This window comes from Camellia sinensis, chromosome 7 (genome assembly GCF_055761805.1).
Source record: "Camellia sinensis isolate YWXY chromosome 7, ASM5576180v1, whole genome shotgun sequence".
NCBI lineage: Eukaryota > Viridiplantae > Streptophyta > Magnoliopsida > Ericales > Theaceae > Camellia > Camellia sinensis.
The window spans coordinates 191,396,909-191,413,363 of NC_138967.1; the positions used below are offsets into that span (position 1 = coordinate 191,396,909).

Here is a 16,455-nt window from a genome sequence, read left to right on the forward strand (position 1 = left end):
TTCTTTTTTAATGTTTATAACAATCATTTAGACTTCAGTTAATAGTGTATTGTATTGGTAGAGAAAATACAACAATATAGTACACCAAGCTATCACAATTGAAAAAAGTAAACCCCATTGTTGATTGTATTTCCATGATTCTTTTCTTGCTTATGAACAACATTTCCAATCAATACTCTCAGAATCACCATTTTCCTACCGTAATTAATCACAAAATTCCCACATCTCAATAGAAACAAGTGCTAGACTATATCTCCAGTGTGATCCCTTAGTCGCCATTGAATTGAGGATGCTTTTACCTCCCAACAAGCAAACTTGGCAATGTTTTAAAATGGAGTAACACATCATTATTTTCAGTGCAAATTCTCTATCAAGTAGCCAACAATTTTGTCATTCAAAAATGATTAAGAATGAAACAAGGGGAATGGTTTGAGTTGTAACTTTTAAGATTGCATTTTAGAGTTAAAAAACACATAAAGGCCAAGTTTGACTGAAATCCAACTTAAAAGCAACTACATAAAAAAAAGAACAAATCCTAAGGTTCTGAGAAAAGAAACAAAGAGTCATGATATGCAACTCTTATTTGACTTGTGCTTTAAGAAAACTAAACAACATAAGTAAAATCTTTTGAAGTGATCCTGTATAGCTACTATCCGGATGCACATGGACTCAAATGCAACAGCTACATGAGACATCCCTTCAAGTGGATGCCATTGCTTTATTGTGCCACTTAATGGAACTGATTTAGTTTTGAAATAAAAACATTAGCAACTCAATAATAGCATATACATAAAAACCATAAAAGATAATTCAACAAAGTAATGCTTTAAAGATAAATTCTACTTACCTAAATGACGCCATTTGTTTTTTTGTTGATTTCTTCCTTTACTGCATCAGTGGGCACTCTTCTTGGACCTTTTCACCTTCTTATATTGTTTTCCTTCAATAATTTTCATCAGGCATTCTGGACTTCGAGTTACAAGCATAAGATATCCCATAACCATTCCAAATACAAAGTTGCATCCATACCCCATCACAACAACTTTCCAGTTAAACCCGCCCTTCCAATCTGAATTTTCATCATGTTGGAGCGTTGGTGAAGGTGGCAATGGCTGTTGTTCCTCACATATCTTTGATAAGGGGAACCCACATAAGGCCAAGTTCCCATTGTATGAATCATTCCCAAATGTATTAAATTGGCTCCCTTGAGGAATTCGTCCCACTAGTTGGTTGTCTGAAAGATTTAGTACCTCAAGAAACGTAAGACTTGCTAGTTGCTACGGAATCTTCCCAACAAACTCATTTGAGGAAAGGTCCAATGATTCAAGGTTTGTTAACTTTCCAAGTGAAGTTGGGATATGGCTTGTAAGGTTGTTATGAGACAAGTTAAGACCTCGAAGCGAATTAAGCTTCTCAATGGATTTCGGAATCTCTCATTGGAATTTGTTGCTTGATAAATCAATGATTGAGAAGACCGTTAAGATTCTTGAATATTCAATTTCATATCCTTTCATCATTACCACCACAGAATCTTGATAATAGTATTCACCCATGTATTTCAATTTCAATTCATGTTCATCCACATTCGTCATAGCTTCAAATTGTTCGATATAGTTTGTTGGCAAAAGCCCAGTGAGCTCATTGTAAGATATGTCGATAATTCTCAACTTAGGGAACGGATGTTTGCTCTTGGTCTTGAAGGTGCCTATGTGACCATGAAACCTATTAAACCTCAAGACAAGAACCTGCAATCCTATAAGAGTTTCCAACCACTGGGGGAATGTATCGTTTATCTTGTTTTTTCCAAGATCTAGAATTTCCAAGTATTCACAATTGAGCAAAGATCGTGGAACTTGTCCTTCAATTTTGTTGCCATTCAAGTTAAGATTCCTTAGCAAATTGCCTTTGGTAAATGTTGTAGTAAAGGTGCCAGAAAAGCTATTGATCCCTAAATTCAGCACTGAGAGACTGTTGCTCAAGTTTCCCAAACATTGTGGAATCAAGCCACTCAAACTGTTATTAGACAAATCAAGAACTAGAAGTGAACTCAGACCGCAAATCAATGGAGGGATTTCCCCGCTCAATTTATTGTTTGAGATAGAGAAAACAATTGTGGTGTTAGGTGGAACAGGGAGTGGTCCTTGGAGTAAGTTGGAGTGCAGGTCAATATACCATAGATTCTTCCATGGAAGATGCTCTAAACTTATAAGGAAATTATGAGAAAGATTTAAATTTTGCAATGAATCTTTCCCCACATTGAATAACCATTTTGGAACTTCACCATGAATTTTGTTGTTTGAAAGGTCTAGAGAACGCAATCTAGTTTGTTCTCTCAAGAAGTTTGGGAATTCGCTCAAGTTGTAAGAAGCTAATCGTACAGTGTCAAAGGTGGTCAAGGTAGAGTTGACACTGTTGTTGATGTTCAATGAGAGACCATTATATGAGAGATCAAAATAGGACAAATATTTTAGATTAAGCAGCTTATCTAGCTCCACTACACCACTTAAGTTATTGTTACTCAAATTTATAACAACCAGTGAAGGCAGAGCAAACAACAAAGATGGTATTGTACCAGTTAGCTGATTTCTAGAAAGAAACAAGTCAGTAAGTTGGCTCATGTTGCCAAGGGAATCTGGTATTTGTCCGTTCAAATTGTTTCCGTCAAGATACAAGCCATTAAGCTTTACAAGGTTTGAAATTGATGAGGGGATTTGATCACCGACACTGTTATCCACGAAGCCTAGATTGGTAATTTGTGTAAGGTTCCCAAGAGAAGCTGGAATGGACCTCGAAAAGTTGCAGTTAAAGAGGTACAAAATAATCAGGGCTTTAAGATTGCTGATTGAATTAGGCAATTGGACAAAAAAACTTGTCTCGGAGAGATCAAGAAACTGAAGGGAACTAGTCACATTGAAGTATGGAAGTTTACCTGTGAGGTCCCAATTTGCCCATACGTTGATCTTTCATAGGTTTGGAAGGTGAAAAATTTTTTCTGCGAATTTCCCACGCAACAATAAGCAAGAGTGAGAGATGTCAAAGAAGATAGATTTAACAAAGCATGAGGTAAAGGTGAAGAGATATTCAACCAATCAAGGTGTAGTTCTCTTAATTGGGTTAGGTTTCGAAGGATCATATTGAAAGTGTGTTGTTCATAGTAACAATAATAATAATCATTTAAATAAGAGAGATCAAGGGAAATCAATTTGGATAGATGGCCAATTTTTGAAGGAATTCGGCCTGTAAAATTAGAGGAAGAGAGGTTGAGATGGGTCAAACTTGCAAACGAGCCAAAATCAGGTGAAATTGTAGAGAAATTGAAGTCATTGAAGGCAAGATTGAGGCTTTGGAGGTGACAAAGGTGGAAGAGGGTGTTGTTGGCTTGGATGGTGCCGTGAAGGTGGCTGCAACTCAGGTGAAGTCCAATCACATGACCATTCGACCAGTCGCACGTGACCCCCGCCCACGAGCAGCAATTTGTACTCTCATTCCAGAACACCATTTTAGGAATATGAGAACCAGATCCGCAATATAAAGAGGCATTAGTAGTTATGGTAAATGTTGTTTTAAATTGGAGAAGTGAAAATCTCTGGTCCTCAAGGCAGGTATGGCATGCAGAAGAAGAAGAAGAAGAAGAAGAGGAAGAAGAAGAAGACGAGAAATAGCAGAAGAAATTGATGAAGAAACATAAGCCAACTCATTTTGTTTTCTTTATAGGTGGGAGGATTCAGAGAGATATGAAGGGAGAGTAAGAAGGATAGTGGTTTGATGATAGATGGAGAAGGAATAAATCTATTATTATTCATTCTTATACGCACTTCTAAGTCTTACTATAGTGGTGGTGGTCAAGCACGGCAACTATGTAATTTTCTCCATCAGCCATCATGACTTTCAAGTTCACAACAGCAAGTCTCTGTCTTTAATTCCAGTGGTCCCAAAGCTATTAGTAATGGTTTTCCATACACCAAATGGGAAATTATATTGGTAATCTTTACATTTTGTTCCTTGTGTGATTTTTAGTCTGAATAATTTCAATAAGCCCGATTTTGAATCCTTAATTTTAAATTTTGTATTAATTTGGTTCAATTGATAATACTGATTAGGGTTCTTGAAAGAAAATGTTATTGAATTGATTGAAGTTAATTTATTGAATTGAATAAGTTTACAATTTTTCGGTCTATAAAAGCATAACACGGGTCACTCATGTGCCCATTTTTCATAAAAAAAAAAAAAACTAGAAGTTGTAATTAATTCAACTAAGTTGAGACAAAATTATAAATTTTGATCAAAATCGAATCCATTGAAATTATAAAAACAAAAATGACATAAAATTAAAAATATAAAGACTGCTAATATAATTTGTCTAAATTAATTAAAAGTTGGCAATTTTAAGATTGTTTTGCTTTTTTATAGCATAAGTTTAAGATTCATTATTTTTTGTTGTCTAAAAGTTTGAAAAATAAATTTGACATGATATTATAGTAAAAGTCTCGTGATTCATGATTCATTTTATTGAAAAATCAATAATCACATTGGTCACAAAAAATTTACATAGTCCAAAATAAAATAGAACTCAAAATACAAAGACTAGTGGTCCAAATAATTTGCCCACATATATTTTAAGCGTTGATTCTAGTGGTAAGGTTGGTCGTAAATGAAGAAAAAGTTGGAGTTGGTATTAGAAAGCAAGAGTGAATGGAACATTTTGTTAAAGAAACGGAAGACAAACCAACTTTGGGTTGGTGGGATAAAAGGGAGAAATATTTCAAAGTCCTTCAACCAATACAAGGTTTAGCCTCTGGCTCTTTATGCCAACTTTAATCAAACCTTTCCCATCATTATGTTATAATTTTTTCCATTTTTATTTTGGTTAATTATTGATCTTATGTACTCATTTTATGATCAAAATTTTCATTTCGTCAGAGTTCATTATAAATGTGAAGAGTCTACTTATAAAACAGTTGTTTAGATTATGGATTTAGATAAAGATTTAAAAAGAAAGAGGGAAAGGAAAATAGAGAAAAAATTTAACTTGTATTTAATTCACATTTTAATTATTATTTTTCTTTCCTTTCCAAATTTCTATCCAAATTTATGATCCAAACACAAGATAGGGAGAAAAAATTTACTCTGGGAAATGACATCTTGGTACATTTGGAATGAAAATTGATTGATTTGTATTACATTAGGATTATAAGGGAAATGTTTGGAAACCCCCTTTGGGGATGACTCCCACACTCCCAAAGTGATACTGGCCCTCCATGTATATGTGGGGCGAACTCATGTATGTGTGGGGTCCACATCATGAGTGATCCAGATTTGTGAGGGTCTTGTGGGGGTCTCAATCATTACTGTTAGTATAAATTAAGGTAGCTCATAATTTTTAACTCGGGGTGCAACTCAAACAAATTCAGTAAGTTGAGGGTTATCTAAGTAGTGTTGAGTGTTCTCTAACTCCGCCCAAGTCCAACCTCTAACCTAATTTTGTGTGCCCAAGGCTAGTTTGAGCTTAATAAATTGAACTTGGGCTAGGCCCGAATTACCCACAAATTTAAGTTGAATTTTTATAAAACATCCTAACAAGTAACAAAGTAAGAAACATAAGTATCAACTATGAAATAACATCAAAACAAATTAAACATCCTAGCCACATTAATAGTACTAAGAACATTTTCAATGGACTCTTTAAATGAAACTTGTTAGCTATTATACCAATCATCCGTATATTTTAGTCATTCCAATGGACTAACTATTACAATAGTTATTTTAACAAATTTTTTCAAAATTAGCTACATTTGAAGAGTCTTGAGAAGCTCTTTAAACGGTTTGTGTATATAGATAGATAAAATAAATAGTAACGTTGGAGTACATAAATAAAAAAGAAATTAAGTAAAATAAAGAACATACATTTTTTATATTTTACCTAATGAAAAATGAAGAGTATGGTTGAAATTGCTCTAAGCGAATATCACTAGGCTAGACTGGCCAATAATCCTAAGTAATAGGCAATAAGTGCACATTACAAACTGTTTGCACTATAAATTATTTTCTATCAATTGTAGCATAGATTGTGACCAAATTCAATTTTATTAATTGTGGCCTGTCGATCATGGCCAAATCTAATTTTATTGATTGTGGCCTATCAATTTTAGTTTTAAGTGATTATGAGCATATTTTGTTGTTATGATTATTATTATTGTTGTTGTTTTTGTTACTGTTTTTGTGCAGTGTGTAGCAGACGTGGGGCATAAAGGTGGTTGTGAACCCATGATGTGCAAAGAATCCAAGATGAGCAAAGAACTTGGCAACGTGGGTGACTATGGAAGATGTTGCTTACAAAGTGAAGTAGTGGAATATAACTTGATGTGAAAGTGGGCTGCTTTCAGCAGTTACAAAAGGAGGATGGTTTCAAGCCTATAATAGGCCAGGATGGAACAAAGAAACAAGATCTAGAAGTCATCAAACTCATGAGAGTCTTTTTATTTATTTATTTATTATTATTAGGAATATCTTAACTTTTAGTAATAGCTTTCAATAGTTTGTAACATTATAAACGTAAAAGATTTCAATAAAAAAAAATGTATGTGTTTATTTCACTCTTTCAATTGTTAATTATTTCAAAAAAGTACTTGTACTTTTAAGACAATAGAACCTTTACGTATTTGTCTGGTTTTCTATTTGATTGTTTTATTAAAATTATTATTAAATCTCTGTCAATCAAGACTTAACAAAATTTTTACTAACACAAACATAAACTTAAAACGAACGTTGCAATAGTTCATTCACTTCTTTAGTCTCCAATCCTCAATTCCGTCTCCTAGTAATTTGAAGAAGGAAAAAAACAAAGAAAGTCAAAACAATTCAATTAATGCAAATCAAATTGAAATTGTAATAATTTATATGTATATTTAATAATTATATATATATATATATATTTAAATTTGTAATTTAGGTTTCAAGTTGTTGAAAATCTTTGTCTACGCCTAGCCTTGAATTTAATTCAGGCTCAATTCATTGCTGCATAAACCTATATTTTAAAAATATATTGTCAAATCCTTAAAAATTCAAGTTGGACACATGTTGCTTAATTTGGACTGCCTGAGTAGCAACCTTATTTTTAACTGCTTAATTGGATGAATTTAACCCTCTCGCCCTTAACTTTTCCAACAATGTTACATGCACAAAAAAAAAGAAGGGATAAAATTCATTTAATCCCCTTAGTGGTTTAACCGTGAAGCACTTTATCTCCTTTATTTTAAAAAAGTCAATTATCCCCATGTGATTTGGATCGTTTTACAATTTACCTCTTTATCGTCAATATTTCCGTCCAAATAAACGGAGTTCGTACCTCACACTCTAGCAATTATGGTCCGACTAATCAATATTCAACCAAATCAATACCCAATTTGATTATATATACGCATGTATAAAATTGTGTATAAATAAACCTATATATATATATATATATATATGTATTAAGGGAAATTCTATGTAATGTGTATAAATAAACCTGTGTATGTATGTATATATAATGAATTAACTCAGTAAAATCCTTTGTGTAAACCTGTGTATATGTAATTAGTTGACATACTTGTTCAAAAGGGTAAAATAGTAAATTTCTAATTTTGTTAATAGAGTTAGGTGTTGCAATTTAGTCCAAAACCATTTGAGGGTATCTTATTAAACCACAAAGGATAAAATGAATTTTACCGGAAAAAAAATCAATATGTACCTCATTTTATTTTGAATTTAATTCCCTCGGCACTTAGAATAAATCTAAGCCATGCATTGATTTTTCTCTACGTATTTCTTTCTGCTAGTTAGACCCAAAGCATATTTAGAAAATTTCTATATATACGAGATGAGTTCTTTTTCTTTATTTTTAATTTTTTTTATTTTACCAACAACAAATTTATTAATAAAATGAGTACATAGTGGGGAGAAACAAGAACAAAACCACATATCTCCAACACATAATGGAGCTATACATGGCTATGGTGTCGCAGAAAATGAACATGTGAAACCACTTGTGTTTTAGCATAGTTGGCATGCCTTGGTCAGGTCCATTGTTGCTATGGCCACCAGGTATTGTGCAACTGGCTGCAAAAGTTACAGTGGCAACGAGGGTGGACACCAATAGAAGAGTGCTGAATCGGTCCTTATAGCTATCTATGTTCACTTGCTCCAGTTGCATAGATGCTTGTTTCTTTTTAGCATTGAGGGTTTTTCTACAGTAAGCTTGTGGTGCACCAGCGGCTTTCAATGCAGTCCATGTTAACCGTTGCAAGATAAAAATGTCTCACAAATTTAAGCTATGACCACCTAATGGCTATTGAAACAGCAGGCCATTAAAATTCCTTCCAGTCAATGCTAAATAGTAATTCATAGTAATATGAAAAGGAATGTTCACGCACAGACAACTTTGGAGAACTTCAGCTTTAGCACTACAAGTGAAGAAGCATTTCGAGATTGTATATATGGACTGGCACAAGATTCACAATAGTTACCATTACAAAACATTAATCATGAATAACAATAGATATAGCTTTGCTTGGACCCTATTTTGACATATTAATGTAAGTGGAGTTTGATGCAAATAAAAATAAATAAATAACATGAAGAATCAAGAGCAGACATACTCTCATTTTGTTATGTTTGATTAGGTATCTGAAGTGTAGGGTTATTTAATTAGCTGAGTGCATACCTTTCGAAATGAGGGCAGTCTTTCCATGTAGTATTCAGCAGAATCAAGAGCAGACATACCCTCATTATTCACTATAAGTCCACTTTTTCATCCCATGTTAGGGTATTAACAATCTTTGGATGCCAATCCATGGTGGCCAAATGCAAGGGTGTGTTTCCATGCTTGTCCCTCATGTTTATAAAGCTTCTCGAGCTCGGGAGCTTGGAGAATGTAACTAACCATGTTATGTCCTCTGCTCTTGGCAGCAACATGAAGAATATTTTGACCATGACAGTTGAGCAGTTCCCTCGAATCAGGCCAATACTGAAGCAACACCCGGACAACAGCAACATGGCCTTTAATTGATGCTAAATGAATAGGAAGTAAGCCATTGTTGTCCCTTGCAATAGCACCTGAACTCTGTCTTCCTAACAAGTACTGAACCTCTTCAAGATAGCCCAATCATGCAATCAAGTGAAGTGGAGTCCTTCTTCATCTCTTAATTGAATGAACCTTGGTTCTGATTTCAATAAGGCATCTAAAACACCTGGGATTTTAAAATAAATTGAGAAACAAAAATGCAAAAACCAAAGAGAAATCAAGAATAAGTGTTAGAATTATGGTTTCTTTTTAACATGGCAGCATGAATAGGTGATTACCCTTTAAGTCTTTCATTTGTATTTTCAATCCCAACTGTATCACATAGAATATGCGTGACAAGTTCCAAAAACCCTACTTCAGCAGCTAGAAACAGAGTTGATTTCACTTCATTGTTCAGATAATATAACACTTCTGGATCTACCGTACGTGATCAAATAATAAGCTACAACTTGGTGAACATTCATCAAGGCCTCGTGTAATGATATGTTGCCCTTTTCATTTTTTACCCTCAAAAGCAGATTGTCCCAATCAACATCTCTCTAAATTTTCCCTCCATTTTCAGAACACATTTGAATCCCCGGAGCATATAAATCAACCAGATCAATGTCAAACACGAGGTACTTTTTTCCTTTTTTTCTCTTTTTGTTAAGTACTCAATAACAATGTACCTGATAGAATACTTTGAAGTAATCATCCTCAACATACAGAAGCACAAGAATCGCAAAAAGTCACGTCAACTGACCTTTGAAGCAACAAAAATTATTGACATTACTTGAAAGAGACATAACAATCAAGTAAACCTGATACAAGGGAAGTTAAAACTCACCTGAGACCGAGGGAAGATATTAGCAAGAAGATTTTTGTACCGCTTCACAGGCTGTCTCGACCTTGGCCGCAGGGAAGGATAGAAGAAACAGACTTTACCACAAATGGGCAAAACCTGCCTAGACATAACCCCCATTTCCCGAGGAATTGAATTCAAACCCCTGCCCTGAAAAACCAAATCACAAATTCAAACCAAAATTCACCAAAACAATACTGACCCAATTGACCAAATGAACAATAATTCAGAAGAATTCCCAAAAATTTCATTATTGTGGCAATTTAACGAATTGGACACAACAAAATGGCCAAAGAAAAGGTCAATAAACATATCAATTTTGCAAAATTCAAACAAATTTATCAAAATCTAAACAAATTTATCAAAATCTAAACCATACCCACCAATCCAAACAATACTAAAATTCATATACTGAACAATCCAACTGTTAAGATCGCGATCTAGATAAGCCTACCAACGAACGAACAAAATTGAGACAAAAAACAAAAAAGGGTCTAAATATTGATGAGTAAAGGAATGAAAAACTAAATAATTTCCATAAGAAGCTCTGGTTATCAATCCAAATGCCAATAGTTAACGTAAAGAAATTAAAAATTGAGAGAATACTCTTCCAAACCCCCCCCCCCCCCCCCCCCCCCCCCCCCTTCCCATATGGACCTCTAATAGTATCAATCATCTACCCACCAAACAAGCTGCCGTATCTCCCCTCAATCAATCTTCTCCAAAGACTAAGCCTCTTTAGTGTGCATCTCAATAGCCATTTTTCTAATATCGCCTAATTAAATAAGTCCAGCTTCCTAATGCCAACACCTTACTGAAACCACACTACAAAAATAGATTTCAATTAACTACTATACAATCTTTAAATTCTTTCGATTATTAACCGATTTTTTGAAATTTAGCTGAAATTCCAACCAAACTAATAGACAATATAAGAAAGCCATTATTTTCTAGAATGCCAATTTCACCAAATATTCAGAATTTATAGCCAATTTTTTGCTGTCAGAAGCTTGATCAATTCAAATTCAATCAACCAATCTGAATCTAACTCTTGTGAAACTTGAGTAAATTAGGAAAATTTTAAAGCGATGTTCCCAAACAATCAATTTACCTATGATTTTCCACATAGAATTACAGCAATCTATTAAAAATTACAGCCAAAACAAGAAAACAGAGGCAACCTCTGAAAACTGTACAATTAACATATTAAGAAAATTAAGGGCAGATGGAAGAACTCAAAAATCTTAGAACTCCATTTTTTAAAAATAATTTGGCACCTTCAGACAACAAAGTGACCCAAATAATAAATTCTTCACTTAAAATTGAGGCACCACAAAATAACAACCTCACAATACCTGTTTCAATCAACTCTATACCAAAAAACTTGGGGACCTAAGTTACTAAGGTTAGTAACTCACAAGTATTCCTCCAAGATCCTCAGAAGAATATGCATGGTCAAGTTTCCCCCTCTCTTTTCTTATACCTGGTGATTATTAAAGGAAGCAACAAAAATAAACAAATAAATAAATTTATAAAAATTAGAAAAAAAACTCAAAACCGATCTAGCATTGATGTGTGCAACCATATTGACCTTCCTTGGGGCTAAGTAGAGTTGACAACTGTATTAGTCTCTATGGTGACATCGGTATGAACCTCTTGAACATCATCCTTTTCAACAGCTGCAATATGCATACAAAGATGATCCTCATCAAAACATATAATGATATTAAGTGCAATATAAATTCAATTTTATCTTGATGTACCTTCATCCTTGATTTCTGCAGCTTCCTGAAAAAATAAAAAGAAGAGTCAGAAACAGAAAAATGCAAGAACAATTTTTTTAAAGCTTATTAAATCTAATTCGAAGGATAAATGTGACAATTGCACTTTCAATCTCTTGAGGATGCTGTCAAACTGTGATGTATTGAATGCCCTCATCTACACCAATACCTGTCGTAATTTTGAACAATTATGTCCCAGTACCTATTGAACTGTCAAACTGCTCTATATGTCATGAACTCCTTATTTATGAAAAACTCATCCCACAACAAGGTTAAGCTTATTAGCTCCTTTGATTTAGAAGACAATTAAAATAAATAAACTTTATGTTCTAGGCAACAAAATAGAGCATGAATTTGATGAATAAAGAAAAAATCAGAGGGAAAAAAAAAAGAAAAAGAAGCTGCAATGTCCTGTTTGTTCTTAACTCTGACATATTCTTTGATCCCTTGCTTCTCTTTCCCAAGGCCTTCGACTTCTTCCCATCCCTACAACACAATAATATCTTCACATCATCAACACACAAGTTCTTTTTATCTGTAAATTTTTTTATTTCTCTATTGAAAAACATTCACAGTTGTTAAATTATATCTCCAAATATTCATATCTTAACATTCTTATATAATTCATTGACTATAAATATTACGAGACTTGAGATCATAAAATTTGACTAAACTTGGCCCTCAACCACTAATGTATGATTTCAATTATTGAACAAGATGAACAAAAGCAATTGCTGTATTATCTAACTTTCCAAACACAAAACTTCTGTCATTCAAACATTAAAGAGTCCATAATTTACTTTTACTATTATTATTTTTATTAAAAAAAAGTGCTGATTCTTGGAAAGATCTAAGGAAGCAAAGTTGACTGATCATGTTGGCTACAAAACAGAGGAACTGGCTGCTTAAACTATTTCACAGAAAGTGCTGAAGCAGTTGGCATAAATAAAAATCAAAATAGATGCTTTTTTCCCCTTTTTTTCTTCCCCGCACGAATCTAGTTCTAATTTTTTGAGAATGAAACAAACAAGCTGATGTCATTTTAAATTAATTTCAAACTAAGGAAGTTGAATTATGTTCTTGTTGTGCTAAAAACCATAAAACAATCATTGCAAAGGAAAAAAAAAAAAAAAAAAAAAGGCAAAAGTGAAAAGCTGCAAAATAGGCACTCGACCAAAAAAACTTGTCTTCAGGAGGAAAAATGCACATAGACTCATTATGCAACAACTAAGACAGACACTGAGACACCCCTTCAAGTAGATACTATTGCTTTATTGTGCTACTTAAAGTTATGGAGCTAGTTTTGAAATAAAACATAAGTAACTCTAATTTTGCTTATAAATAGAAACCACAATAGATAATTCAACAAAATAAAGCTTCAAAGATAAATTCCGATTACCTGATAACACCATTTGATTTTGCTGATTTCTTCCTTTATTGCATCAGTGGGCACCGTTAATAGACCTTTTCACCTTCTTATATTGTTTTCCTTCAACAATTTTCATTAGCCATTCTAGTCTTCGAGTTACAAACATAAGATATCCCATAACCATTCCAAATACAAATACAAATCCGCATCCGCATCCGCATCCATGCCCCATCACTACAACTTGCTAGCTAAATTGGCTTGACTTGTCTGGATTCTCGTCTTGTTGGAATGTTGGTGGAGGTGGCAGTGGCTGTAGTTCCTTACATTTCTTTGATAATGGAATTCCACATAAAGCCAAGTTCCCACTATATGAATCATTTCCAAATGAATTAACCTGCCTCCCTTGCGAAATTGATCCTGCTAGTTGGTTGTCCAAAAGGTTTAGCACCTCAAGAAACATCAAACTTGTCAATTGCCAAGGAATCTCCCCAACAAGCTTGTTTGAGGAAAGGTTCAATGATTCAAGGTTCGTTAAATTTGCAAGTGAAGTTGGGATATGGGGTTGTTATGAGATAAATTGAGACCTCAAAGTGAATTAAGCTTCGCAATGGATTTCGGAATATCTCCTTGGAAATTATTGCTTGATAAATCAATGATTGAAAAGACCATCAAGATTCTTGAATATTCAATTTCAAATCCTTTCATCACCACCACCACAGAATCTTGATAATATATCTCACCCATCACATTCATCATAGCTTCAAATTTTTCGATATAATTGGTTGGCAAAGGGCTACTGAACTCATTGTAACATATGTCAATAATCCTCAACTTAGTGAAAGGAACTGTCACGCCCCAAACTCGCCCCTAGAAGTTTGGCAACGAGACCGGCCAGTAATCCTAGATTACCACAGGCCTTGCTATACAAAACATAAATAAAAGGGGCTCGCGGAAGCGAAAACAATAACCACTAATAGTCCAAAGAGCTGTGCATTTATATAAACATACATTACATGCCAAAAATGTTAATTTACCCACTACATTACATCACATATAATCAAAATAAAACTAAGCTTCCTAACGGCCTTCCTAGGCCTAGTCCCAACTCGGAGGCACCAAAACACCGGGTAGGCTTCAAAACGGCGGCTCGGCTCGGACTCCGCCTAGGCTTGACTTCCAGAATGCTCACCTATAATACATAATTACAAACAATGAGCTAGAGCTTAGCAAGTAACATAACAGTAAAGAGGTTAGTGAACGAAGTCCGACATTTTCATAAATCCACAATAAATCAATCATAAACATATATCAGTCATCAGTCATCATAAGAACATATGTAATGGCATACTCCACAGAACCTTTCATAACAGTCTATCAGTCAACAGTCTACGAGATCTCGTAACTAGTCATGGGCTTGTCCTTCCATGCCGTTCCCCATGACTCATGACGCATGGGCCTGCATGTTCCCGCCCCCATGACCCAACTATCTATGGATGCCATACTAGATTCGCAAATCAGGACATTCATTCACGGAAAACATTCTCATTTCAAAGCATAGCATAACGTAATACATTTAAAACATAGTTCATAATAACATATCTTTACAGAAATGTTACTCACAGAGGGTTTCCGAAACCGAATGCACGGTCTTCAAATCTTGACCTGCAAATATCAACATATCACACATTTCTCAATACACATTATCATTAAATCCTGTAATTCATGCACTTCATTCTTTCCTTTACTTCATTTCATGTTCATTCTAATCTTTCTTTACTTTGATTCATACTCATTTCATGTTCATAAGATGATAAATGATGCAATTAACATGTTAAAATCAAGTCTGCAACTTCCCCAAAATTTTCTTGAAAAAGGCCGTCCCGCTCGAGCGCCACTTTGGCCGCTCGAGCGTACTGTAAAAAGTCCCAAAACTGCTGGGAGGCTGTTTTCACCGCTCGAGCGGGCTTCCCTCCGCTCGAGCGTACAGAGCAAAAATCCGAATTTCTGGTTCTTCTTCCAAGCTTCATTCTCCTCTTTACAAAATCACTTTCCACATTTATGAAATCCAAGACCCAAAACACTTAAAACCCATCTTAAATCAACATCAAAACTTCAAATCAAAACCCATATGGAACAATAGAAGTTCAAATCTTGGAGTAAAATAGAAAATCATAAACTTGAGCATAAAAGCTTCATTCTTAAATCCATGGAGGTTCTTCCTCAAAATATGACAAATATAACCATAAATCATCTATTCATGCCATGCATGCTCAAATTAAACATATTTCCCCTTTCAATCCTCTTATTTAACATGAGATCATTGATGTAACAACCTTATTTCAGGAAATTAGAGAGGAATCCTTACCTTAATCACTTAATTGTAGAAGATTTAGCTTGACTCTCTCTTTCCTCCTCTTCTTCCCCTTTTTCACGAATTCTCTCTCTCTCTCCTTTCCAGATTTTTTTCTTCTCTTTTGTTTTTGAGTCAAAGAGTCAATAAAGGCCCTTATACTTATCTATATATCATTTATAAACAATTGTGCCAAACTTTGAGCCAAACATGGCTTAACGAATCAGACGAAATTCAGTTCTCAATTTATTTTCCCAAATGGCTCTAAAAATTCCCGGTATCACATAGGCGTGCTCAATTTCGTTTTCTGAACCCATTACGGTCATCAATTTCAGTCCCGAAGTCGTAATCTCAACAGGTATTTTCTAAGTTCAACAGATAATCTTCAATTAAATCATACTAACACATAATTAATTACTGGTAATCATCGTATACGGTTCTGGGTCGTTACAGGAACTTTACTCTTGGTCTTAAAGGCGTCAATGTGACCATGAAACCTATTAAATATCAAGACCAGACCCACAACTCCAGAAGAGTTCCTAGCCAATGGGAAATTGACAATTTTGAGGTCCAAAATGACAAAATTGAAACTTAAGGGACTAAAATAAAAAAGATCTCATACTTTAGGTATTAAAACTGTCTTTTATCCAAGTTTTGATATTTGGAAAAAAGAAAACTAGTTCACCCACTTGGTAGTGCCCAAGAAAACAACCCTTATTTTCTGTATTTTCTTTCGTCACAACTACACAAATTTTTTCATAAATTTAAGATCGAAATACAATCTTAAGATTATCCAAGAAATATCTGATATCCATTCATTTAAATTGTTTTTAGAAATCTTAAAGTTAGTAAGTTGTGCAATCTCTAATGGACCCTAAAAAGTGGATGAATATATCTTATAAGCTTAAAGCTAAACTAAAATGATATCATTTTAGGATGTGTAGTTTAAAATAAAAACGTAATATTTTAATGTCATTTTACTTTAATTTTAATGTTATGTTGCTGAATTATGTATTTCACAAACATGTTTTACTATGGTAAAAATCATAACAA

General features: G+C 34.0%; 1 protein-coding gene and 1 pseudogene across 12 annotated transcripts in view; both read right to left on the reverse strand.

Moving 5' to 3' along the window:
* On the reverse strand, positions 1 to 3,928 carry LOC114273013 (receptor-like protein 7 pseudogene; annotated as a pseudogene). The gene is made up of 2 exons (XR_014336908.1): positions 848 to 3,928; positions 1 to 739 (listed from the first exon to the last, which is right to left on the reverse strand). The product of XR_014336908.1 is annotated as a receptor-like protein 7 pseudogene (transcript).
* A 4,520-nt stretch (positions 3,929 to 8,448) lies between these two features.
* LOC114319984 (uncharacterized) overlaps positions 8,449 to 16,455 on the reverse strand; it is a 281,641-nt gene continuing 273,634 nt past the window's right edge. For all 11 annotated transcript variants that reach the window (XR_014336918.1, XR_014336919.1, XR_014336914.1 and 8 more), the window contains one exon: positions 8,449 to 8,479. The gene's annotated coding sequence lies outside the window, so the exon portion shown is untranslated. The remainder of the gene's footprint in view (positions 8,480 to 16,455) is intronic.